At 52.9% G+C, this 27,367-nt stretch overlaps 1 protein-coding gene across 1 annotated transcript in view; it reads left to right on the top strand.

Annotated features, from left to right (window-relative positions):
• The window catches only part of schip1 (schwannomin interacting protein 1), a 1,157,911-nt gene that overhangs the window by 2,379 nt on the left and 1,128,165 nt on the right, over positions 1–27,367 (top strand). The window lies entirely within an intron of this gene.

Here is a 27,367-nt window from a genome sequence, read left to right as displayed (position 1 = left end):
CGGAAGGTTATTGCTTATAGGGAATTGACAATCGTGGTTAAGTGAGCACTTCACAGAACCCTAGTGGACTCTCATGGGTGGGCATGTCCACAGCTGGAGGGTGGGTGGGTGCCTCGGGGAGGTCAGCCCGCATTGCGGAAGAAAGTGTCACAGACATCATACTGGTTGTGCGCAAAGGTGTTTATTGTGTTTGACAATTTCCCACCCTCCCGATGGTGCTGTCTCCTCCCCCACCCGCGCCCCCAGCCCCCTCCCCCACTGCCCTCAGTGATCCTCGATTTGCTTTGCCCTCCTAGCTCTACCGCTACATCCAGGTGTGTCCCCAGGATGCACATCAGAGGTGGAGGCAGCCAACTGCTTGCCTCGTCTCATGGCCTTTGATGCCCCTAATGGGCATCCTCTGGGGGCTCTGAGGCCGGAGGGCCCCGCCTCACTTGTCGGCGACCCATGCACAGCCCTGTCCCGTGTGCTGACTCCGAGATGCGGCCTAATCAGAGGGGTGGAAGTTGGGGGAGCTGGTGGCCGCCGTCGCCACTCCATGGGATGGATCTGGATTGGCACCTGGAGCCCCCTCCTCCCACTTGGTGCCCATAGGGCCCTGGGGTTCACCTTGGGACGGAGGGGCAGCTGGTTCTCGCATCATCTCACTCTGCCAGCCCTGGCTGTTCCCCATAGTTTCTCCATCGTGTTGTTGCCCTCGGCGATGCTCCTCAGTGACCGGACATGTTCTGCAGCGCCTTGGCCGTGCCCGACTGAGTGGGACATGTCCCGCAGAACCTCATCAAAGTCAGCCTGGTACTCGGTCATGTCCCCCAGCAAGGCGGACATTCTGTCGAGACCCTCAGCCTTGGCTGTCACCGACTACACGACGCCATGAACACCTTCACTAATGCTGCTGACGTCGTGCACCAGGCTCTCCACTGTGGCCGCCACCCTAGCAGTGTTGGTCTCGGTGCCTTGCATTGAAGGCAACATCTCCTGTGCCTGTAGACTCTGGGACTCCTCCAATCGGCTGTGGACCTACGTGCTAGAGTGATGCTCACATCTCCTTCTGAATGTCCTAGGTGCTCCCTAACATCTCCATCAGCTACGGGTAACCCTTTTCCACAGGCTCAGCATCAGGCTGGGACCCAGTTGGGTCCTGGGATCCAGCAGCCCTCTGACTGCTGTCTCATCTGCGGGTTCCTGCCTACTCGTGATGTACATCACTGTATAGTGCTCACCAGAATGTGTCCCAGAAGACTGACTGCTAACATTTCCCACAGAGGTGAGTGTATCTGTGCTGGTGGAGGGTGGGGATGACAGCTGTGAAGCGATTATCATGGTCGCTTCCTTGGAGCTATTCTCTGAGGTAGTCTCCTGAGAGACAGGGGAGGATGCCCTGGGATGGGTCCGGACCGTTGGCTGGAGTATCTGCGGGAGAATGGACATGTGGTCAATATGAGGGATGGGTTCTCCGGGTGTTGCCCGGTGGTTCCTCACCTGTGCGGCATCCGCCAGTCTCCGTGTTGGTGACCGTTCTGTCCTCGACCACACTGATCACCTCCAGGGCCCGCTCCTCGAAGGAGGTCAGGATTCTTCTGTCCAGCATACCACCACCAGTCTGGGCCTCACCCAGCGATTGTGGGAGAGCTCTTCCTGAGAAGACACAGAGAGAGCATCATTAACCACACACATGGTTCACAGTGGAGGGGGCATGAAGAAGGGGTTGGGAGAGTAAAGGGGGAGGGGGTGGAGGATGCATTGGAGAGTTTTTTTTTAATTTGGAGTACCCAATTATTTTTTTTCCAATTAAGGGGCAATTTAGCATGACCAATCCAGCTAACCTCCACATCTTTGGGTTGTGGGGGTGAAACGCATGCAGACATGGGGAGAATGTGCAAGCTCCACACAGACAGTGACCCAGGACCAGGATTTGAACCCGCGTCCTCAGCGCCGCATCCCCAGTGCTAACCACTGCGCTGCATGCCGCCCTATTGTTGAAGGGGTTGAAGGGGGAGGGGCAGATGCTCCCGTGAGGATGGAAAGGTCTCACGGTGGGGGGGGGGGGGGGGGGGGAGCTATGGGGCGGGATTCTCCCCTACTCGGCGGAGCAGGCCCTACTGGCGACGAAGAGTGGCGTGAACCATTCCGGCTGGAATCCTCTGCACCTTCAGGGGCTAGGGCGGTGCCGGCGGGGTTGGCGCTGTGCCAGCCGGCGAGGGAGGGCTTGGCGCATGCCAACCGGCGTCGAAGGGCCTCCGCCGGCCGGCGCGAGTTGGCGTATGCGCGGCAGCGCCAGCGTGTGCTGGAGTCAACCCAGCGCATGCGCAGAGGGATTCTTCTCCGTTCCGGCTGCTGTCAACCTCCTCCATGGCAGCGCGGAGGGAAAGAGTGCCCCCATGGCACAGGCCCGCCCGCGGATCGGTGGGCCCCGATCGCGGGCCAGGCCACTGTGGGGGTCACCCCCCGGGGCCAGATCCCCGCGCGCCCCCCCCGAGGCCTCTGCAGGCCGCCCGTAGAGCCAGGTCCCGCCGGCACGGACTTGGTTTGATTTACACCTGCGAGACCGGCCGTAAACGGGTGGCCGCTCAGCCCATCGCGGGCCGAAATATCGCTGGGGGGCGCTGCAAGAAGCTGCCGACCGGCGCTGCGCGATTCCCGCTCCCGCCAAAACCCTGGCACTGGAGAATTCGGCAGCGGGCGGCGGGGCGTGTTTCACGCCGCCCCCCCCGGCGAATCTCCGACCCAGCGGGGGTCAGAGAATCCCGTCCATGGTGTGTACTCACTCATGCTGCCCGGTTTAGGTCATTGACCTTCTTCCTGCACTGGAGGCCAGTCCTCCTGATCACACGCCAGAATCTCACCGCCGCCACCTCATCTCAGGCAGCACCGGCTGCCTTATGGCTAACCCTCCTGGACTCTCGGGGGAACAGGACATCCCTCATGGCCTCCACTGCGTCAGTCTTGGGGACACACACAATTCATTGTTCCTTTAGTTCTAGGTGGTAATTAGAATGCACAAATCCCCTCCACCAATGATTTTTATGATATAATATTATAATACAATAACTTTATTGACACAAGTAGGCTTACATTATCACTGCAATGAAGTTACTGTGAAAAGCCCCTAGTCGCCACATTCCGGCGCCTGTTCGGGTACACAGAGGCAGAATTCAGAATGTCCAATTCACCTAACAGCACGTCTTTCGGGACTTGTGGTAGGAAACCGGAGCACCCGGAGGAAATCCACGCAGACACGAGAACGTGCAGACTCCGCAGACAGTGACCCAAGCCGGGAATCGACCCTGGCGCTGTGAAGCAACTGTGCTAACCACTGTGCTACCGTGCTGATAATTGTTAGATAATTTGGCAAAGCTTAACCTGTTACAGGTTTGGATGGTGTGGTTGTTTACTTTGTTAGTTCACTTCCAGGAAGTAAAATATGAAGTTAATCTTGCCCTGTGATGGTTGCTCATTGTTGGCTTTGCCAAATTATCTAACAATTATCAGCAAACATGAATGTTTGAACAGTCCCAACTCTGTGCGCTTAATACCTGCACAAACTGTTCAGAATGTCATCCAAACTGGCAATGCCACTTTGCCCTTCGTAATTTGTGGCATAAACCAAGGGTGAAAATCCGAGTTTAAAATAGCAGCAAAGCAATGGGACTTCCACCAGTTTCTAAACTAGGGATTTGCCTGGGTTAGAATAATGATGTGTTATCTCTTTTGGATGTGCTGGTGGGTAATTTATCATATGTGATACCAGCATGAGCTGGCTGCGAGCGAAGAATTATCTGGCTTGTTCAACAGAAACTGTACAGGCATGTATGTGATGGTTAATACGGAGTGTGTGTGTCTTTAGAAACAGTGATTCTCCAGAAAACCGGAGCTCCAGATGCCTGCTGACAGTATAACTTGACCATTGAAACACACTGTGGCTGGGTATTGTTTTATAAAGTCCAGTAACGTGGTTGGTATAGGAATTGAAGTTCCCTCTGCTGCAGTCAAATGTGATGTTTGAGGAGTGGATAAAGGCATATTATCGAGTATCGTAAAGAATGTTTTACTCTAGCTGAGCAGTGCTGCACAAGAGCTAGAAGTGCTTAATGCTACTCCTGGAGGTCGAATTGACAAAGGTTCTCATTGCTAGAACCAATATTATCAACTACATGACACAGTTGGTTAATGCGCAATCTTTTCATCTGGATTTTAATTCTTTCAGGCTAATGGGATAAGTACAGCAAAAATCAATCACCAAAGATTAGTATTTTAATTTGATCAAAATTGATGGCATATTTTAAAAAATAAATTTAGAGTACCCAAATCATTTTTTCCAATTAAGGGGCAATTTAGGTGGCCAATCCACCTACCCTGCACATCTTTGGGTTGGGGGGCAAAACCCACGCAAACACGGGGTTTATGGTATATTTTAAGAGAAAATAAATTGTTTGCATTCTGATGTAACTTAGTTTCACTGGACTGAAATTCAGTTTGGTATAACTTTATACAAAAATGCCAAAACACCATCCTGTTTATAAAATAACTTTTACCCTTGCCTTCTGGTTAGTGTCATTTTGGAAATACTTTTTTTTAGAGTGAGATAACTTGAACAAATAATGAGGAATGTGATAGAAGTAGACAGGCAGCTTTTGCAGCTTCATTTTATTTGCATTCTAATTGTGCCAAATGAGTCCTATAATTTAAACTGTTGCACCTCACATTTTGCCATCATTGCCATTCCTCTGATTTGCCATTTCTCAATGCTGTATCTCTATATTTACCTATTTGAATAATGCTCCTGTTACGTCCCTTAATATCTTTCAAATTGTTTTTGTTTGCAGCTCTGAATGTTGCCTTCCGTATTTTATTCTACTTGTTATTTTACAGCCATGTAAAAAAACATGAAAATCCTCCTCTCTCATTCATCTGCCATCCATGATTCCTGAATTAAGGAGGAGATATGTTTCCAGGTTTTTGCCAGGACTTAGTGCAGTTGTAAGCACGGCTTCCTCATACCGCCAGGGACCCGGGCTCAATTCCGACCTTGGGTGACTGTGTGGAGCTTGCACATTCTCCCCATGTCTGCATATGTTTCTTTCGGGTGCTCCGGTTTCTTCCCAAAGTCCAAAGATGTGCAGGTTAGGTGGATTGACCATGCTAAATTGCCCCTTAGTGTCCAAAGGTTAGGTGGGGTTGCAAGGTTATGGGGATCAGGCAAGGCAGTGGATCTAGGTAGAGTGGTCTTTCAGAGGGTCGTGCAGACCCGATGGGCTGAATGGCCTCCTTCTGCACTGTAGGGTTGCTATGATTTTATGCTATTGATCGGGCAGCTAAAGGGTATATCAAAATGGCCTGAAATAGTTCACAATATTTGTCTTGGAAGAAGCATACATTCTTTGCTCTGATAACATGTCAGAAATCTTTGCAACAGTCCTGATTCCAAATAACTAGTGGCATAGTCCATGGCAGAATGAACTTGCTGCGATTTCCTGTTCCTGTCTAATGAGCTTGTAACATTTCACGTTTTGAAAGACAAGAGCTTGACCATTATTCTAGTTCTCCTTTTTGTGGATTTTTTAGGATTTTAATAATGGTGAAAGTCATAAATATTTAACTTCTTGTAATTTTAAAACACACTGTCTTGTTCCAAGAAAAATTGCTTCAGGAAATTTTTTTTTCTACAAATTTGCTTCCCATAAACGTGCAATTAAACCATATTAATTTCAATTGTTAGGTTATAACTGGCAAGCCTTTCTTCTGGGGTCACATTCATTGAAATAGTTTATTAGTATCAACGTTTTGCAGCACTTTTATCAAACATCCCATTTACCATTTCTTCTATTGATCTGAATTTAATAATCCCTTGGCTTTCACGTAGTATCTTAACCCTGAAGGAGGACATCCAGTATTAAATGACTGCATGATGTACAGTCTATTTTTGTGTGGACAGGCAGGAAGGCAGTTGGCCAAAAACTAACCAGGTGTTAAATTAGCTTGTTTACAGGAGCCTGATAGGAATGATTTTGATTTTGATCTGATTTCAGAACAGCCACATAAGGTGCATATCTTTGCTACCCAGCAGAAGAGTGAACAACATTGCACTCTGTATTTACACCTTACTTTAAATGCAGAGCAGCTACAAATCAGCCACACATCAAGCAAGCAACTGATAAGCAAATGGGCAAAAGACCAAGCAGTTTAAGAGATAACAATTGAATGAATATTTTTGAGTCGGTCTTGTATGTGTTTATATGAGATAAACTGTTTGCAAAATGCTTTTTGTACATTGATCTATGAATGCATTTTCAAGTTTGTATGTATGATAGAAGTAGATAAGTTTTCACAATTGGTAGGATGTACATGGGGCACACCATTTTTTTGGGGGAAAGCTTTGGTAATTCTCATAATAGTAAGTGATATTGAGAGTTGAATGCATTTTCAGCAAAGCACACAATTTAGCTGAGTAAAAATGTAGGTCAGTAGTAAGTTTCCTCAAGTACATGAACTGCTAACGATCTCTAACACTTAACCAAGAATTGTATTTCTTCACAGGCTTACATTGCTGCCAATATTTTTAGGTTAATGTCGAAGGGGTTCTTAATTAAATTTGTTTTGTTAAGTATGTTCTGATAGTAGGGCAGCATGGTGGCACAGTGGTTAGCAATGCTGCCTCAAGGCGCCGAAGACCTAGGTTCGATCCCGGCTCTGGGTCACTGTCCGTGTGGAGTTTGCACATTCTCCCGTGTTCGCGTGGGTTTCGCCCCCACAACCCAAAAGATGTGCAGGGTAGGTGGATTGGCCACTCTAAGTTGCCCCTTAATTGGAAAAAATGAATTGGTATGTTCTCATAGAGTTCCACGACCGAATACTAGAGTCGTACTGTGTTTCTCCTAGTTTCTAGAATCAGTGAGACAAGGTCAACTATAAACCATCAAACTCAAAGGTTGAGTTTTATATGCATTTTATGAAACAGTAAAGTTTATAGAGAATTTCAATGAAATTCTTAATTTTCCTCATAGCATATAAATTTGTAATGGACAATACATTATCCCTGTGAGAGGGCTAAATTCACTTTGTTGCCTAGCTCGTTTGTGCTATCCTTGAGAAGGTTCTTGCCACCATTCCTGATTTCAAACTGGAACAGATGTCAAAATATGGTTGGTGAATTCCCTCAGCCGTCTGTTACTAGGGATTGACCTGCCAATCAAGCCTTCTAGCTTGACTGAAAAACTCTTACGTGGTGCCTGTAAGACATATTCAGCTAAGTTCCTGAGCTGTGCTCCTGTGAGCAGAAGCCATTTTAACATAATACCTGTTCCCTAAGGCATGTAATGATGGAAATAGTTGTCTCTGATTGCTGCGGCATGTGAAGAATACCGGGCGGGAATCTCTTAGCCCGGGGCTGGGCCGGAGAACTGGTGCGAATTACGCCACACACACCGATTCAGGGATGTGGAATCGGCGCTATTGGTGCCGGCGCGGCGCAGATCGGGGGCCGTGTATCGATTCTCGGCCCGGGATGGGCCGAGCGGCTGTAGCAAAAAACCCGAGTCCCGCCAGCGCCACGTATGATCTTACCCGGCGGGATCTCGGCGCGGAAGGGTCCGGGGCGGCCTGTAGGGGGGGGGTGGGGAGTCCGTCCCCAGGCAGGGCCTGTGCTGTGGCCTGGCCTGTGAGCGGGGCCCACCGATCGGCGGGCCGACCTCTTGCGCTGGGGGCCTCCTTTTTTCCACGCCGGCCCGTTTAGCCCTACGCATGTTGGGTTGGGGCTGGCGCGGAGAAGGGAGCCACTGCCCATGCACGTGTTGGTGCTGGTCCCATTGCGCATGCGCGCGTTGACGCCGGTCCCACTGCGCATGCGTGTGTTGGCGCCGGTGCCACTGCGCATGCGCGGACCCTGTAGCGCCCAGTTGACGCCGGGATCAGCAGCTGGAGCGGCGTGGGTCGCTCCAATGCCGTGCTGGCCCCCTGTAGGGGCCAGAATTGCTGATCCTGAGGGCATGTTGACGCCGTCGAGAAACGCGACGGCGTTTACGACGGCGTCAACACTTAGCCTCAGGATCAGAGAATCCCGCCCACCATCTCTCCAACTTACTTCATACCTGATCCAACATTCCGAAACTCGCTACATTTGTGTATATTCAAGCCCCTTCTGGCCTGAAACTATTGTAACAACATCTCAATAAAAAGCTTCCAACTAAATGTTTGAACATTCTGAAAAATGAAAAGATGCACTTTTTGGGGGATGGGTTGACTCAGGAGACATTCATCGATGATTCCAGATTAAAGCTGCAGAATTGATTCATAAAATACAACTGAAAGATTCTTGTGGTGATCAGTTATCCACTGCCGATATAAAGTTTAAAAATAACAGGATATTTCATATACTTGTCATGTAAATGTGAGGAACTGCTTATAATTATACTCCAAATACTTTCAGAAAATTTTTGATGAAGAACAACAGGTGGAAATAAAAATAATAGGGCAGATTAAAAATCTTCAGTTCCTAGAGCACTCCTGTGCTGGGTGGCACATATTACAGGCACTGATGCCAGCTCAATGACTGTTACAGCCCTGGAGACGTGCTATATAATTTGGGCAGATATAGCATTGTGCAGTTAGAGATGCTGTGAGCCTGCACATCTGTCATATGTGAGGCGCATAAGAATCTTGATAAAACACTAATGAAGGCGAAGCATCATAATGCATTTGTAGAGCCAGTACTGCAGATGCTCAGTATTCCATCCCTCGTGTTGTCATCTTCGTTCTTTAAAAGTGCTGCTTTGGGGATTTTATTTGCAGCAGTTTGTTGGCAATAATTTTGCTTCTTCCTTGCTGTGTTGCTGTTTTGGGGGAAAATGTCTTCAAGATGTACCCCGTCTACAATCTCTGTCGCTTCCCCAAGAACGTATGCAGATCATCATAAAGGTGTAGGTATCCCACTGGATACCTCATCATATTTGCGGGCTCTGAGGGAAGAGAAAAGGATGAAAGGAAGCATGTGGAAACAGATGTGTTTGCATTTTTGGAGATCAAATAATGCCTGCTTTCATGGCATCGTCCAAGAGCTGCTTGCAAAGACCCTGATTCCTCAAGGCATTTTGAACATTCTGCTTTCTTTTGGGCACCTGGAGGAACAGATGATGAATATATTTCAGAATGTTAGTGCAAAGGTACTCTTTCAAACACTGCTTTATCTGTAAAATAATTACAGTGAATCATGTTGGCTTTCAGCACCGAGTGTACAACGTCAGAATAGAATTACCAAATAAAAGCTCATTATCCAGTATAACATTTGTAAGCAACTGTTTCTCAATCTAGAAATGTAATATTTGCTTTGGTATCAGACGATTTTCCCACATATCGGGCGAAAATCTCCGTTTGGGAGACTGTGGGTGTGATTCTCCATTCTGCGACGCACGGAATAGGTTCCCTAATGTGACAGAGAATTGGGCGCCGGGGGAAAATCGGGATTGCCGCGAGCGCTCCGACACCCCGCCAGCGACATGAATGAGGTCCACGATGCACATCGGCAGGGGGGGGGAAGTAAATAAATGTCTTTAGTGCCCCGGTGCTTCGGCCTCCCACGGTTCTCCAGTCTTCGTGGTTGGGAATCATGTGTGTGCAAGTCACTTGTGGTTTTTACCAGTATGGCCCTGATGTGGTGGACCTTGCAGTGGGCAAAGGGGGGGTGGGCAACATTTGCCGCTTGACCACTGCAGGTCCACCACGCCAGGGCCACACTGGTAGAGACCATCTGGGGCTCTCTTTCCCCCCCCCCCCCCCCCCAAACAATGCACTGCCTGTCCACTCATCCTCGAATCCCCTCCACAGATCCCCCACACATAAAACTCCCTGCCCCCTCACTCCCCCAGAAAAGGGACCCCTGTCTGAAAGCAGGAGAGCAGTACAGACAGGGCAGTGGGAAGCATTAGAGCTGTAATACTTACCTTCACATGTGCAGCTCCGCATATCCATTCCTTGAAGGCGAGCAGCTGTACCTGCATCTGGTTCCCACAGATCCATTAGCTGCAAGCCATTCATAGCTTTCAAGTAGCTTACAAGGGGCAGCATGGTAGCATTGTGGATAGCACAATTGCTTCACATCTCCAGGGTCCCAGGTTCGATTCTGGCTTGGGTCACTGTCTGTGCGGAGTCTGAACATCCGCCCCGTGTGTGCATATGTTTCCTCCGGGTGCTCCGGTTTCCTCCCACAGTCCCAAAGATGTGCAGGTTAGGTGGATTGGCCATGATAAATTGCCCTTAGTGTCCAAAATTTCCCTTAGTGTTGGGTGGGGTTACTGGGTTATGGGGATAGGGTGGCGGTGTTGACCTTGGGTAGGGTGCTCTTTCTAAGCCACAATTTTTTAAACATTGACCACATCAAAGAGATGAAAGTGCATTCCAAGCACCATATGATTTCACTGCACTTACCTTTCTTTGATGGGGGTCAATGGTTACAAACATTGGGTTTCACCACTTCGGCCACTGAATTGTGAAGGGTCCCGGTATTACAGGCATCCTGTGGGGGCGGGGTGGGTCAGGTCACCCCTGTAGTTGTGGGTGAGTGGGCACCCAGGCAATCTGGGGGGGTGAGGGGCTGCTGTGCGTGGGAGCGAGGGGAGGGTCGTAGTCGATTTGCGGGATCGTAAAACTGGTGCAATTCAGCTCCTGCTGGAGAGCATAGGGCGGAAATCTTCGATTGGTTTGCTACATTCTCCTGTCGAATCTAAATTGCACCTGATTTGCGCTCCTGGTGATTCCCAATCCTTAGCCATGCAAATTTATGCGGTGAAGATTTTGAGGGATTCCCGAGGAGACCCTGCTGTCGGGCTGCCATTTTTAGCGGGTGGCCCGATAGCGAGGTCCTGCGGCTGGCTAGCCCACTGCCCCAGCCCAATTTAGCCTCTACCCCCAGATTTTCCATGTCTCTCACATCCCCCCTCCCCCCCCCCAAGTACAGGGCAGGAGGGGTGTGACCCGACCTACCCCTAAATAAAGAGACTCACTATAGACCCCTAAATAAGGAGACCCCAGCGGCCCCCTAAATAAGGAGACCCCCTTGAGACCGTCTAAATAAGGAGACACCCCCACAGAGGCCCCTGAAATAGAGATGCGGCAGAAGAGAGATCCACGGAAGAAGAGAGACCCCTGTCAGGAGGAACCCCCCACCCACCCCCACCCCCCAGAAGATAGACCTTTGTCTGGAAGCTAGAGAGCAGTCTGGACAGGCAGTGAAAAAAAGTATTGCTTTAACACTCACCTGGGCAATACATCTGCTGGCTTAGACACAGGAAGCACCACCTGTCAATTCCTGGAAAGAGAAAACCAATCAGCTGTTTTTAAACCCTCTCAGATCTTTGAGCTGCAAGACATTCATTTATTTCTATTTGATAATGTTTTACTAGGCTCTGGTTGACAGCTTCCACCCCCCCCCCCCTAAGCTGTCACAGGGCAGCACGGTAGCAGAAGTGGATAGCACTGTGGCTTCACAGCGCCAGTGTCTCAGGTTTGATTCCCCGCTGGGTCACTGTCTGTGTGGAGTCTGCACGTTCTCCCCGTGTCTGCGTGGGTTTCCTCCGGGTGCTCCGGTTTCCTCCCACAGTCCAAAGACGTGCAGGTTAGGTGGACTGGCTATGATAAATTGCCCTTAGTGACCAAAAAGGTGAGGAGGGGTTATTGGGTTACGGGGATAGGGTGGAAGTGAGGGCTTGGGTGGATCGTGCAGACTCGATGGGCCGAATGGCCTCCTTCTCCACTCTATGTTCTATGTCAGCATTGCTCCATTCATCTCATTTCATGGTTGAGTAACTCTGATGTGTTCACACCACAATGTTTATAAACCTCAAAAATAGAGTTAAGTGCTATCAATTTCTAGCTGACCACTTCAAAATCCCTCAAGCGTGAAGGGAGGTGATTGGAAAGCAATTAATTCTGTTTGAAGTGATCCAGGACCTGTCAATCAAAGCTTGATTATTATAAACATTGTGGTCACAGCACACAATGCCAGTGGTTAGTTACTCAATCATGGAATGGAAAAATGCTGACAGCTAGGGGTATGTGGAAGCTGTCAGTCACAGCCTAGTAAAATCAATATCACAGAAATTAATGAATCATTTGCAGATCAAAGGCCTGAGGGGGTTTAAACCCAGCTGACCGTTTTTTTCTTTCCAGGAATTGACAGGTGCGGCTTCCTCTGCTTGAGCCATCAGGTGTATGCCCAGGTGAATGTGAAAGCATCAAGTGTCCCTTTAAGAAAGGTTTTTGTCTTCTCACATGGCTTCAGTGATGTCATTGTGTGGGTGGGGCCGGGCTGTGGCTGTGTGAGGTCTTTGGTTTCCCTTTCAGTTTTTTGGCTGCTGTGGACTCGGGCAGGGAAAAGAAGTGTTTTGGCCTGTCTCTCTCGAATTTCATTTTTGTAAAATTTAAAGTACCCAATTCATTTTTTCCAATTAAGGGGCAATTTAGCGTGGCCAATCAACCTATCCTGCACATCTTTGGGTTATGGGGGCGAAACCCAGGCAGACACGGGGAGGATGTGCAAACTCCACATGGGCAGTGACCAGAGCTGGGATCGAACCTGGGAACTCTGCGCCATGAGACAGCAGAGCTAACCACTGTGCCACCGTGCTGCCCTTTTATTTTCATTTTAATTATCTGTTCCAGAAGTAAAAAGGTTGTGACTACCTGCTTTGGTAACTTAAAAGATATATTCAGGGAAAGCCAGTCTCATTCAAGTGAGAATACAGTGTGCTGGGCCATGCCCTTGAATAGGGGTTTTTGATTTATGGGATTTTGTTTTTGAATTGGAACAGTTAAAGGGGAATTCATTGAGTGTTATACATAGATTACTGTGGCTGTGTGGTGTCGTTAATGTTTGTAATTGATAAAAATTCTTACTGTGGAGACTTCCAGTGGCGGTGTGAGTAGTCGCACATTTGGTGGCTCCCGCTCATGGCGGTGTTTTCGGACCTTTTCCCCGGTGAATGTGAGGAGGCAATGCAGGAGAGTTAGTAGAAGAAATTGAGCCACTGGTGTATGGAGCTGAAGGCCAGAAGCGGTCGCAAAAGAGGGGAACAGACTGCAAAAGTTGGTGTGGTGTCTGCGACGCACATGGCGATGGCGGAGGGTCAGGGAGCGGCCCTGCTGGCTCAGTGGTCAACAGAGCAGCTGCTGGGCTTCCTGAAAGGGAAGTTCACCCAGCAACGCAAGGAAAATCTGGAGGACCTGGTTCAGGTGGTGGACTCAATTAAGGCGGTGATCGACCGCATGGAGACGAGGTTGGAGGCCCAGCGATATAGAAGACGAAGACCTGGAGAATCGGTCATGCAGGCAGAATATAAGGATTGTGGGCCTGCCGGAGGAGATGAGGGAGCCGACTCTGGCATGTATGTGGGGAGGATGCTGGAGAAACTGCTGGGTGAGGGAGCATTCGCACGTCCTCTGGAGGTTAATTGAGCGCATAGGGCACTAATGAGGAAGCCCCATGGGAATGAGCCGGGTGGTGGGTTTGCACCATTTCCTGGACAAGGAGCGGATGATGAGGTGGGCCAGGCAGAGAGAGAGACCGTTTCAGAGACAGCCTGCAGATCCTTCTGTCTTTGTCAGACTCTTGCTTAACTTGACGACTTGGCAAAACTGCTGCTCAACTTAACTCCCAGCAGACTGCCAAGCGTATATCAAACTGCAAAACTACAGACAGACTTGGCTCCTCCCATTCGTTACATCATCATCATCCCACTCAAAATCCCTGACCTGCTTACCGAAATATAAATACAATGTCTCAAATTATTTATTCTCCAGGGAATTTCTAGCAATCATAATATCTCTTTGTAAACAAGTACGTGTTTGGAATGAATGATTAATGCACTTTAATGGCATCTCAATTGCATCTTTTGCAGACTCCCCGTCCGCCTGTATGTTAAACCAGGATTTTAAAATATTACTGCAAAGGATATATATACCGTAACCTAAGCTTTTAATAACATTACTGCAACAGATATATATAATACAATCTATATTCAATTTCCTACATTCGTCACAAGATTAATCTATTCGTGCTATGCTGTGTTTAATTTGTTTCTATTTTATTGTAACATTCTTTATCCATAACTTGATCCATTAAGGAATATTTATTTGAGTCAGCGAACTAATTCTATCTGGAAATGGTGACATTCCACGAGTCTCTCGAAATAGTAGAACCACAATTATTGATGTTTAACCTTTGGAATAAAACCTTTGCTTGATTGAAACACTGGCATCTTTTTCTCTGAAGTGCTTTGGAATGTTTTGCTTTGTGCTATTAATTTAGATCTATGCCTTTAGAAAATAAATGGAAATCATTGTACACCATTTAGTACTGTAATTGGCATGCTTATATAAACAGCTCTTTATTTGTTACAGATTTGAAATAAATGTATGTTTGCTTGCTTGGAAAAGTTTGCAATTATCAGACACCTGGGGCGAAATTCTCCGTTATAGGCGGAAAGTCCGCCGATTGGCGCAAAAAACGGCGCAAATCCCACTTGCGTCACGTCATAAAAATGGGACGATAGTCTCCGGCCCGAAATGGGCTAGCAGCGACGTAACGGGATCCGCGCTTGCGCAGTGGTTCACGCCGTGCAGCGTCATACGCGCTGCACGGCGTGACGGCTCATAAGGCCGCGCAGCTCCCCCCCACCCGACCGGAACACCCGACCGCAACACCCGACTGGATGGCTGGCCGTCGCTCAGCCCCGAGGTTCGAGTCACGCGATGTGGAGGCGCTCCTGGACGCGGTGGAGCAGAGGAGGGACGCCCTGTATCCCGGGCACGGCCGCAGAGTTGCCCCACGCCACAGCCGGCGTCTGTGGAGGGAAGTGGCAGAGGCCGTCACCGCTGTGGCCCTGACACCACGGACAGGCACCCAGTGCCACAAGAAGGTGAACGAACTCGTCAGAGCAGGCAGGGTGAGCCTCCCCCATATCCCCCCTCCCCATATCCCCCCTCCCCCATATCCCCCCTCCCCATATCCCCATATCCCCCCTCCCCCATATCCCCCCTCCCCCATATCCCCCCTCCCCCATATCCCCCCTCCCCCATATCCCCCCTCCCCATATCCCCCATATCCCCCCTCCCCCATATCCCCCCTCCCCCATATCCCCGCCTCCCCCATATCCCTGCCTCCCCCATATCCCCCCCTCCCCCATATTCCCCCCTCCCCATATCCCCCTCCCCCAAATCCCCCCTCCCCCAAATCCCCCCTCCCCCATATCCCCCCTCCCCCATATCCCCCCTCCCCCATATCCCCCCTCCCCCATATCCCCCCTCCCCCATATCCCCCTCCCCCATATTCCCCCCTCCCCCATATCACCCCCTCCCCCATATCCCCCCTCCCCCATATCCCTCCCCCATATCCCCCCTCCCCCATTTCCCCCATCTCCCCCATATCCCCCCTCCCCCATGTCCCCCCTCATCCCCCCTCCCCCATATCCCCCCTCCCCCATATCCCCCCTCCCCCATATCCCCCTCTCCCCCATATCCCCCCCTCCCCCATATCCCCCCTCCCCCATATCCCCCCACCCCCATATCCCCCCCTCCCCCATATCCCCCCTCCCCCATATCCCCCATATCCCCCCTCCCCCATATCCCCCCTCCCCCATATCCCCCCTCCCCATATCCTCCATATCCCCAAGTGAATCCAGCCCTAACCTTAACCTCTGCAATGCACGCGCAACCGATGGCGTGCATTCATATACCTGCCTAACACTGTTGCCTTTTACCCCTGCCACCACCCCCACCCCCCCCCCCCACAGGAGAAGCGCGCACACAACAATAGGGAGCATGTGAGGACTGGAGGAGGGCCCGCTGATGAGAGGCCACTGACCGTACACGAGGAAAGGGCCCTGGAACTGGCTGGCGGACCTGAGGACCGGGAGGTTGCTGATGCAGAGGTCGGGGGCCCACCAGCAAGTGAGCCACCGACAGCCCGTCCCCATATTCCCCCTCCCCTATATCCCCCTCCCCCGTATCACCTGATCACTGCCTGATGTCTAACCATGCATGCTTCATTGTGTATCGCAGGACCAAACGTCCAGGCACCCATCCCCGCAGAAGCACACCGCCCGCAGGATGCCCCTCGGAGACCACAGGAGACGGAAAGACCCGCACCCTCCAGCATGCGACGCCCGCAGGATGCCCCTCGGAGACCACGGGAGACGGAGAGACCCGGACCCTCCAGCATGCGACGCCCGCAGGATGCCCCTCGCACACCACGGGAGACGGAGAGACCCGGACCCTCCAGCATGCGACGCCCGCAGGATGCCCCTCGTAGACCACGGGAGACGGAGAGACCCGGACCCTCCAGCATGCGACGCCCGCAGGATGCCCCTCGGAGACCACGGGAGACGGAGAGACCCGGACCCTCCAGCATGCGACGCCCGCAGGATGCCCCTCGCACACCACGGGAGACGGAGAGACCTGGAGCAACAGGGAGACGACACCCCCGTCACGTGCGGGAGCGACCACCCAGCGATGAGGGGAGCAGCCACAGGCCCCCGTCACATCCGAGCCAGGACACCACTACCCAGGACACCACTACCCAGGACACCACTACCCAGGACACCACTACCCAGGACACCCCTACCCGGGACAGCACTACCCAGGACACCCCTACCCAGGACAGCACTACCCAGGACACCCCTACCCGGGAAAACGAAATACCGGACAGTGACTCAGAGTGGATGGGTGGAGACGAACCCCCACCCCAAAGTGCCATGGAGTCAGAGTGGGACGAAGAGCACGACACAACGCCACTGCTGTCACCAACACCCTCCACCATCGCAGAAACACTCACCACGGTTGGGCACTTTAGTGATGAGGCGTCTGGTACACTCACTGGTGCGCACAACACAGCCGTCCCGGTACAGCAGGTGGAGGTAGGAGCAGCAGAGGGACCGGGCGGTCGGAGGGCAGCCCAGGCCAAGCGAACATCTGCCGCCCAGATGGATCCCGGGTTCCTGCAGTTACCACACCCACACATAGATCCGATGCAACCACCGACCCGGAGACGAGCGAAGAGGGTGACGGGCGGCTTGCGGCGGCTGCGGTCGCAGGTGGAGGAGTCCACCCGCGTCCAGGAGCTGGGAGTGGTCCCGGTCATGCGTGCCATCCAGGCTGACACCGCACGGGTGGCGTCCGCGGTGGAGGCAATGGCCATAGCCCAGTCTCAGCAGGCCATGGCCCAGTCTCAGCAGGCCATGGCCCAGTCTCAGCAGGCCATCGCTGAGGGCATCGGCGCCAGTGGCCATGTGCGAGCCGGCGTCGCACTGTCACAGACAGGGTTGGCCAACACCCTGGGCTCCATGGCTGCAAACCTGCAGACCCCTGTCGATACCAGCACGGGCCTCCAGGACTGGCAGCGCCAGATGTCGGGGGGGCGTCGGATGGCCAGTCCGTTCGCATCCCCCACCCATGTAGAGGCCTGGGGGCCATTGGGCACCCCGAGGGAGGAGGAGGTGGTGTGGTCCGTCCCGGCTCCCTCTGTAGGGGAGGTCCCGGTACACCGCGACACCTCGGACTCCCCCCCTTCCGTCCCAGGTGCATCGGGTGGGCAACGGGCAGGACAGGCTGGCAGCTCGCCATCCCAGTCGCCCGGGCCGCAGCCTGGCCCATCTAGGCCAGGACGCCCCAGGAAACGGCCGCCAAAGGGATCCAGTGTCAGAGGGCAGGAATCACAGGAGTCCACCTCCAGTTCTGCTGTACCGTCTGGGGAATCACGTAGACGTAGTCAAAGGGCCCGTAAGGCCAAACAATTAGACACTGAGTAAGTTGGCACGGGTGCAGGGCACAGATGAGTTTTAGGGGCTAGGGCACGTGCATGAACCCCTTTGGTTATTAAAGTCAATGTTACACCTACCGAAGCTGCCTTTGTGCTCTGTCCAAAGTGTGCGGGCGTGTCATGTACGTTGAGCGCAAGTGTGTGTGTGAGGGGTGGTCTTACCTCAGCCCCAGGTGAGTCTGCCCCCTTCCCCCTGGGCCGCCATCAACATCCCCCCGGGCAGAGGACAGGACCGTGCGCTGCAGTGTCACAGCCGCATGCAGGGATGGTCCGGGTGGATGGTGGTACTGTGGCCATGGGTCAGACATAGTCCAACGATGTAGAGCCAGGAGCTTATCGCAGGGCGGGTTGTCATCATCCTCCATGGCCTGCGATAGACACGCGTCCACCCGCAACTGGGTGAGCCCGGCCCGTTGCGCCGCCGTTGGATCGGCAATGGGGGGGGGGGGGGTGGTGTGCATGCGGGTGGGGTGGGTGGGGTTGAGGAGGGGGGTGAGGGTGCTGGGTGGGTGGATGGGTGGGGGGTGTCGGTGGTCGGCTGTTGCCATGGTGTGCGGTCTGTGGCCATACTACCCGATTCCCACGCCCATCTAGTCAGTGAAGCGGGCGGCTATCAGTCTGTCCCGTGCCCGCTGGGCCAGCCGGTAACGGTGGACAGCCACCCGCCTGTGTCTACCCCGTCTGCCCTGACCATTGCCCCCATCCCCCTCATCTGGGGAGGACTGGGCCTCTTCCTGCTGCTCCTCCACTCCGCCCTCCTCTGCCTGCGGCACATCGCCCCTCTGCTGGGCTATGTTGTGCAGGACGCAGCACACCACAATGATGCGGCCGACCCTATCTGACCGATACTGGAGGGCGCCCCCAGAGAGGTCCAGGCACCTGAAACGCATCTTCAGCACGCCAAAGCACCTCTCGATCACTCCCCTTGTCGCTACATGGGCATCATTGTAGCGGTTCTCCGCCTCATTGCGTGGCCTCCGTATAGGCGTCGTCAGCCACGATCGCAATGGGTAGCCCCTGTCGCCCAGCAACCAGCCCCTCAGCCGGGGATGGCGTCCCTCGTACATGCCGGGGATGGATGACCGCGACAACACGAATGAGTCGTGTACACTGCCTGGGTGACGGGCGCAGACGTGCAGGATCATCATGCGGTGGTCGCAGACCACCTGTACGTTCATCGAATAGGTCCCCTTCCTATTAGTGAACACGGCCCTGTTATCTGCAGGTGGCCGCACGGCGACGTGCATCCCATCGATCGCGCCCTGGACCATGGGGAACCCGGCCACGGCAGAGAAGCCCACGGCCCGGGCATCTTGGCTGGCCCGGCCCACGGGGAAGCGGATGTAGCGGTGCGCCATGGCATAAAGGGCATCTGTCACTGCCCGGATGCACCGGTGCACCGATGTCTGCGAAATGCCGGACAGGTCCCCACTCGGTGCCTGGAATGACCCCGTTGCATAAAAGTTCAGGGCCACCGTAACCTTGACGGACACGGGGAGAGGGTGTCCCCCGCCAGTGCCACGCGGTGACAGGTGTGCCAGCAGGTGGCAGATGTGTGCCACGGTTTCCCGGCTCATCCGGAGTCTCCTCCTGCATTCCCGGTCCGTGAGGTCCTGGTATGACTGCCGGGGCCGGTACACAGGGGGCGCCCTCGGGTGCCTCCGTTGCCGTGGGGCCGCGACGTCCTCCTCCCCCTCCTCGTCCTGTCGGTCAGGTGCCCCTCTGCGGCAGCCTGCGCCGCCTCTCTGGCACGCTCCTCCTCCTCCTCCTCCTCATCCAGGGCAACATAGACATGAGCGGCTGCCACCACGGCGGCCAACATCGCTGGATGATCTGAAAACATGACGGCCTGGTGGGGGGGGGGGGGAGGGAAACGACGACATGTCATCATTGCCCATATCCCCTCCTCCCCCCAGCCAGGTGGCATGGACCGCATGGGTCCAACTGTTGGAGGCTGGCACCTGGCCAGGTGGACAAACTCATTTGCCCTCCCATCACCCTCCTCGGCACGGACCCCCTCCCCAACCTCCACCCCAGCACGGACCCCCCCCAACCCCCAACCTCCACCCCAGCACGGACCCCCTCCCCAACCTCCACCCCGGCACGGAACCCCTCCCCAACCTCCACCCCAGCACGGACCCCCCCCAACCCCCAACCTCCACCCCAGCACGGACCCCCCCCCAACCCCCAACCTCCACCCCGGCACGGACCCCCCCAACCCCCAACCTCCACCCCGGCACGGACCCCCTCCCCAACCTCCACCCCAGCACGGACCCCCTCCCCAACCTCCACCCCAGCACGGACCCCCCCAACCCCCAACCTCCACCCCAGCACGGACCCCCCCCAACCCCCAACCTCCACCCCGGCACGGACCCCCCCCAACCCCCAACCTCCACCCTGGCACGGACCCCCTCCCCAACCTCCACCCCAGCACGGACCCCCTCCCCAACCTCCACCCCAGCACGGAACCCTTCCCAACCCCCAACCTCCACCACGGCACGGACCCCCTCCCCAACCTCCACCCCAGCATGGACCCCCTCCCCAACCTCCACCCCAGCATGGACCCCCCAACCCCCAACCTCCACCCCAGCACGGACCCCCCCCAACCCCAACCTCCACCCCAGCACGGACCCCCCCCAACTCCCAACCTCCACCCTGGCACGGACCCCCCCCAACCTCCACCCCGGCACGGACCCCCTCCCCAACCTCCACCCCAGCACGGACCCCCTCCCCAACCTCCACCCCAGCACGGACCCCCCCCAACCCCCAACCTCCACCCCGGCACGGACCCCCTCCCCAACCTCCACCCCTGCACGGACCCCCTCCCCAACCTCCACCCCAGCACGGACCCCCCCCAACCCCCAACCTCCACCCCAGCACGGACCCCCTCCCCAACCTCCACCCCAGCACGGACCCCCCCCCAACCCCCAACCTCCACCCCAGCACGGACCCCCCCCCAACCTCCACCCCGGCACGGACCCCCTCCCCAACCTCCACCCCAGCACGGACCCCCTCCCCAACCTCCACCCCAGCACGGACCCCCCCCAACCCCCAACCTCCACCCCAGCACGGACCCCCTCCCCAACCTCCACCCCAGCACGGACCCCCCCCAACCCCCAACCTCCACCCCGGCACGGACCCCCTCCCCAACCTCCACCCCTGCACGGACCCCCTCCCCAACCTCCACCCCAGCACGGACCCCCCCCAACCCCCAACCTCCACCCCAGCACGGACCCCCTCCCCAACCTCCACCCCAGCACGGACCCCCCCCAACCCCCAACCTCCACCCCAGCACGGACCCCCCCCCAACCTCCACCCTGGCACGGACCCCCTCCCCAACCTCCACCCCAGCACGGACCCCCTCCCCAACCTCCACCCCAGCACGGACCCCCCCCAACCCCCAACCTCCACCCCAGCACGGACCCCCTCCCCAACCTCCATCCCGGCACGGACCCCCTCCCCAACCTCCACCCCAGCACGGACCCCCCCCAACCCCCAACCTCCACCCCGGCACGGACCCCCTCACGGCACTCCCCCGGAGTCCAGCCTACTCTAACCACCCCCCCCCCCCCCCCCGCCGCACACACACACACACAAGCCGAGACACACCTCTCCTCACGCAATCAGTCTGCGGCCACGCCATTTCCTGCCCAGAGCCAACCCCCCAGGCCGTCACTCACCTCCTCGCTGGTCGGCGTGAGCCTGGAGCACCGGGTCACGCTGATGAAAAGGAGGTTTGACTTCGGCCCATCCGGGAGGGAGAATATCGGCAGGCCGAAAATCGGCTGCCTTGCGCAGACCCGTGACATTCTCCGCGGCAGCGGCGCCATTAACGCCCCGCCGACTTTTCTCCCTTCGGAGACTTCGGCGGGGGCGGGATTCACGGCGGCCAACGGCCATTCTCCGACCCGGCGGGGGGTCGGAGAATGACGCCCCTGGAGAGGTATCGAAAGCCATTTTGAAATATTTCGAGAATGTCACCTCTGCTTTAAGGGCTGTAAAGTAACAAAAGGCTTTCAAAGTAATGAGCTATGCAAGAGCTCAGCAGGTTTTTAAAATGTCTGTGAAATCCGAAAGTAGAGTTACAGTTATTTCTTCTTCTGTGACATTGTTTTCGTATACACTGTATACAATGTGACAGTTTGGTATGATTTTATACATTCTGGTCATGTTTGCTGGCATATTGTCAATGTCTTTCCCTTGCACTTCTGAAGTTACTGCTGTATGTTTCAGAAATAAATGAAGGCCCTAATTTAGGCTGAGGGTCGGATGCATCAGGAGGCCTTTAAAAATGGCCGTGGGGGGGGGGGGGGGGGGGGGGGGGGGGGACACCCAATTTTACGATTCCTGCCTCCATTCCCGTTTCCAGCAATTTTTTGCCAATGTGGGATAAGGTTGTGTGCAGCCCTCCCGCATGCAGCAGTTTCACCCTTGTTGGCTCCATTATGGTGGTGAACAGTCCAAACCCCCCATACATTTTGTGGAGTCTGGCCCTTCCCGTAACAGTTTATGATTTATGGCGTCTCAGAGAATTCATGAATAATGGAGGAGTCCCAGTCTCAAGTGGGGAACCAAAAATGCTGTAATCTGTTCCTGAAATGCATTGATTGACAGGCCATCTGATGTAGCTTAGAAAAAGCGGGGCCATCTGTTCTTGCAATTTCAATAGGTTTTATTGTCTATGAACTGCAATTGTTTGTTATGACAGACAAGCCTATTATAAATGCTTGACTGAGTTTCTGGAGCTACAGAATCACTTATCACACCAGGGGCTGTGTGTAGTGACCTTTACATGGGCATGTACAGAAGGGGCTGATGGGAAATGGAAAGACCACTAGGGGGCAGCACTGGTGGATATAAAGGGGGAAGCAAGCAGCCCTCAAGCCTCTTTGGCTGATTAGACTGTGAGGAGAACAAAGGCAGAGATTTAGCTCAGGGCTGCTAGTGTGGTCAGGCCTAGTTGTAGTGTATAGAAAAATTGTAACCTTTCTACTAGTACAGTTCTTAAAGTAAGAGCTCACGCAGTTGTGTTACTCAATAACATTGTTCTGTAAAACTTCTGGACGACTTCGAGCCTTCTTCCAAAAGCCTTTGCTGCAACTGAATTGAGTAGCACACGCTACCTGCCATACAGGCAACAAAACATGTTACCAGGTTGGTTTTAATCGAACAGTACTAGATAGATTAGGTTAGAGATCAGAAAGAACCAAAATAAGCAGAAAAGGTAATGGGCCGGCCACTTGACTGTGGAAGACTTAGCAGCATTTGGATTCCAGACAATCAACAGAAGCGTTGGACCACACGCCACTTCCAGAGCTGCTAAAAACTACCGGTAATTTAAATAGTAACTGGGAAAATGTATAAACAGCAGCTTCAAATGTACATGGCAGCTACTGCCTTAAATGCAGCCCCCGATGGGAAAAAGATTGGGATATTACTGTCAATGGTCGGCCTGCAAGCTGTAGACATTTATAACTCTTTTACATATGGTGACAATGAAGATAAAAATAGTTTTAAAGTGATAATTGCAAAATTTGATGAATACTGAATCACAGTCAAATGAAATCATAGAACGCTTTAACCTGCGTAAAATATTCCAACAAAATGGGGCGACTATCTCTAATTTTGTCACAGATCTCCGATTGCTAGCACAAGGTTATAACTATGCTGATGTAACAGACTCCATCATCAGGGATCAATTAATCTATGGTCTCTCAGATGAAAATTTAAGGGAATCATTAATGCAGCAAAATGATTTAACTTTAAAAACTACCATAGCAAAATGCTTACAGCAAGAACAGAAAAAACAGCAGTACCTAGAGTTTCTAGAGAAAAAAAAACGCAGAGAAAATCCTCCACGAGTGGAAGACGTTAAAATGGTGACCTCTCCTCACAGGCATTCTTTTCTGGCCGCCGGCACCCATTCCAGCATGTCTGCGCATGCGCACAGTCAACAGAGACGCGATCCGGCAAGATCCCGGTATGCGCATGCGCATGAAGCTGCGCATGCGCAGTATGCAAAGTTCTGAACCCAGCCAGAAGAGTGAGTCGCGCATACGCGATCACTGCCGACGCGTGACGTCACAAACGTCATGACGTGTTACCATTGTGGCAACGCCCACTTAAAAGGGAAATGTCCTGCACTAGGGAAAATATGTCTAAAGTGCTCCAAAATTAATAATTTTGCCTCCCAGTGTCAGTCCACAGCAAAATATTACTCTCTAATGCAAAGACATGGAAACTTCAAGGTTCGCACAGTAGATGCAATGGACACTCCGACACTCCAAGAAAATTTTTCCGACCACAAAGATTTCCATTCCTGGGAGAACACTTACGGTGTTGGAATCATAAATGCCACGGAAGAACTGCATGAGCTGACCACACAGCCTCAATACGTGGATACCATTGACTCCACAAGCGAATGGAGTGCCATGGTGCAAGTGAACAACTCCCCAATTTCTTGAATGTTTTAAAAAAAATTAATTTTCTTTCAGTATGATGTGTGTTTGAATGAGAACTCCATTAGAGTGTTCGAAGTTTAATTTTTTTAAATGTCCATTTCAATGTCATGGCTCCTGATGTCACCTCCCTTACACATTTGTGTGCGGCTGACTAGGAAGTGCCGCACAGGTCACCAGTGCTGCCCTGAACAGAGCTGCCTGCATAGAGGCTCAGCATGGCGCTAACTTTAAGAGCTACCGGCAGTGGAGTCCTCTATTCCATGTGGTGCCAGCTCTTGCAGGACCTGCACCGCGGTGGTCCACCATTCCCTGAGGAAAGACACCATTTTCTCCAGCACTGAAGCTCCGACATCTGCAAGTAGCATGTCCGACGTCAGAAGACCCTTTGCTGGTAATGTCTATTACGAGGCTCCCACCATCAGTGGTGCTGCTCCCGGAACCCTAGGGGCCCAGCACCCCCCCCCCCCCCCCTGCAGGTCGCTGTGAAGTGTTGATGTCTCTGCTGCTGCTCGATCGCTATGAGTAGAATAACCATTTCAACTGGCTCCATGATTCCTTGGAATCATGTACTGAAAAGAAGAGAACACCAGAGTGAGCGTTGAGAATTCCTGACAATGCCCTGACCCTCAGCCCTCCATGCCTCTTGTGCATCCATCTATGCACTTCCCCATTACTTAATGCCGCTCCACTAAGTCTCACAGCCTCTCCTCTCTCTATAGCCACTTCCCCACAGTTGTCCCTCTAAACTCCAGTAGTGTGATACGTGCGGACCCTCAAGAGTCACAGTGGCACCTTGCCCCCGCACTATTACACCACCCCTCCAACACTCCAACCCTGGTGTTGGGTGAAAGGACGGTTCAGTGGATGCACAGGACCAACGTCTGCATCCTCACGGGTGCTCTCAAAGACGTCTCCTGTCATGACTTTGATAGACTTCACCATTACGCTTTGCACTGGGTACACTTCAGTGTTTGCATGAACATTGGAGTTAAAAGCTTGGTGCTAACCCTTAAAAAGGGTTAAGAACTTGGCTCCAATCAATGGCACTGATGTTTTGTTCTGAAGATTTCATTGGCACAATTGACTAGTGAAGGAAAGGTGAGATAGCTTATCAGGAAAATTACTGCCTCTTGTGATAGACGAGACACAGTTGACTAGAGTGAAACACTAATTCCTGACAGTCAAACTTTCCTGACAAGTGGATTCGAACTTCCATGCAGCTTAACGCCTTCGTCCTCATGTTGTCGCCTGAGTGTGGGGTTCAATTCACACTGCAGTTGTCCTCCCCCCAGTGAGAAGGTCGTCTTGCCTCATGACACAAGGATACAACCCATCCCCAAGTCCCCCACTCTGCCCTTACAGGCTGGCCTCGCATAGAATTTCACCCCAGTAACTCGCAGTGTGCCACTAGTGCTGACCTTCTGTATTGACCCTCTCCCACAATCTTTGCAACTAAAGAAGGGCACTCCCTCAGCAGTGATTTCGGCACATGCCCAGCAAGACGGACACTGGGAGCGATGCCTGCATGCCAGTCTTCAGATCCCATTAAAGCAAGGGACACTCTAACATGAAGAGAAGGTAAGGCCTGTGAGCTATCCCTCCCCCTGAGATTGAGGGCCCAGAGTTGACGTTATTCGGGTCTCCCGCATCATAGATTATCATAGAATTTACAGTGCAGAAGGAGGCCATTCGGCCCATCGAGTCTGCACCGGCTCCTGGAAAGAGCACCCTACGCAAGGCCAACACCTCCACCCTATCCCCACAACCCAGTAACCCCACCCAACACTAAGGGCAATTTTGGACGGGCAATTTATCATGGCCAATGCACCTAACCTGCACATCTTTGGACTGTGGGAGGAAACCGGAGCACCCGGAGGAAACCCACGCACACACTGGGAGGACGTGCCGCCTCCGCACAGACAGTGACCCAAGCCGGAATCGAAATGGGACCCTGGAGCTGTGAAGCAATTGTGCTATCCACAATGCTACCGTGCTGCCCCTTTCTGGGGCAACCTGATCATTTTACACCTTGGAGGGTAATGGCTGAGATCCCCCTCGGAGGTGAGGACGCCAGGTTCACGTTTATACAAACCTGTTGTAAATGGCGCTGGTGTGCTGAATATTCAATGAGGGAGGAATGTCTGGAGTGAATCTCGCTAATGACTTGCTAATTTATTAAAATATGGTTCCTGGGTTCCTGTGGCGTGTTCTCCATTACTCTGGGGTAACACCGGGAATCACGATCTCGCCGGAGAGCATTGTGGTTTCCGATTCTCTCTGGATTTTTCGCCTGCATTGCCATTCTCATTGACGACGGACTCAAAATTCCCCCCTGCCCCATCCCAGTCCCCGTCTTTGGAGTGGGATTTGCACCCATAACATTCTGACTTGGAGGCAGAAGTGGTACCTGCTGAACCACAGCCGACAGTAAATAAGTTGCCATGTTTCTTTGTCTGGAGGTTGTGAATATTGAGTTGATGTTTCATATGCATAAATGTACAGATGACCAAATCTGGAATTGATTGTACTATGGATTACTGTGTCCTTATGGTGCTGCTGGGATGTGGGATAATTGTGTATTTAGTAATAGAGTAGCTTTTGAATGGCTCCTCTTGTGCAGGTTCCCATTTTTTGATGGCGTTGAAATGCCTTCATTCATGGCATGGTTAGTTGTGGATTATTCTGGTGTGGCTAAGTGGTGCAACATGGGTTTTATTATCGTACATACTGTGATAAATGCTGAACACAGTATGATTTTATACCCTCTTTCTGAGTGCTTTTAAGAGACGGCCTTCAAGGATGACTAATAATTGCTATTTTTTTATGAAAGACTTGACGGTTGTCAATGCTGTCAGAATAGGTGGTCTGGAACCTGAGCAGCATCAGTGGGGTTGGACATGACAGGCAGCCCATTCTCCTGCAGTTGTTTCCGATGCACTGTGCTTGATGTTGTGTTCACCACCTCTAGACGAGCAATTTGTTTCATTGTGGCCATGCTTCCTAATTTGATTCCTCTACTTTGCATAATGGAGTCCCCGCAGACAAACCTTTTGGCTGAAATCAAATTTTTTGAAAATGATTGGCAGACTTTCTCTAGCTTTGC

The sequence above is a fragment of the Scyliorhinus torazame genome, chromosome 14 (genome assembly GCF_047496885.1).
Source record: "Scyliorhinus torazame isolate Kashiwa2021f chromosome 14, sScyTor2.1, whole genome shotgun sequence".
NCBI classification, from domain to species: Eukaryota; Metazoa; Chordata; class Chondrichthyes; order Carcharhiniformes; family Scyliorhinidae; genus Scyliorhinus; species Scyliorhinus torazame.
Note: the sequence above shows the minus strand (reverse complement) of the source record. Positions and strands in the feature narration are given on the sequence as shown.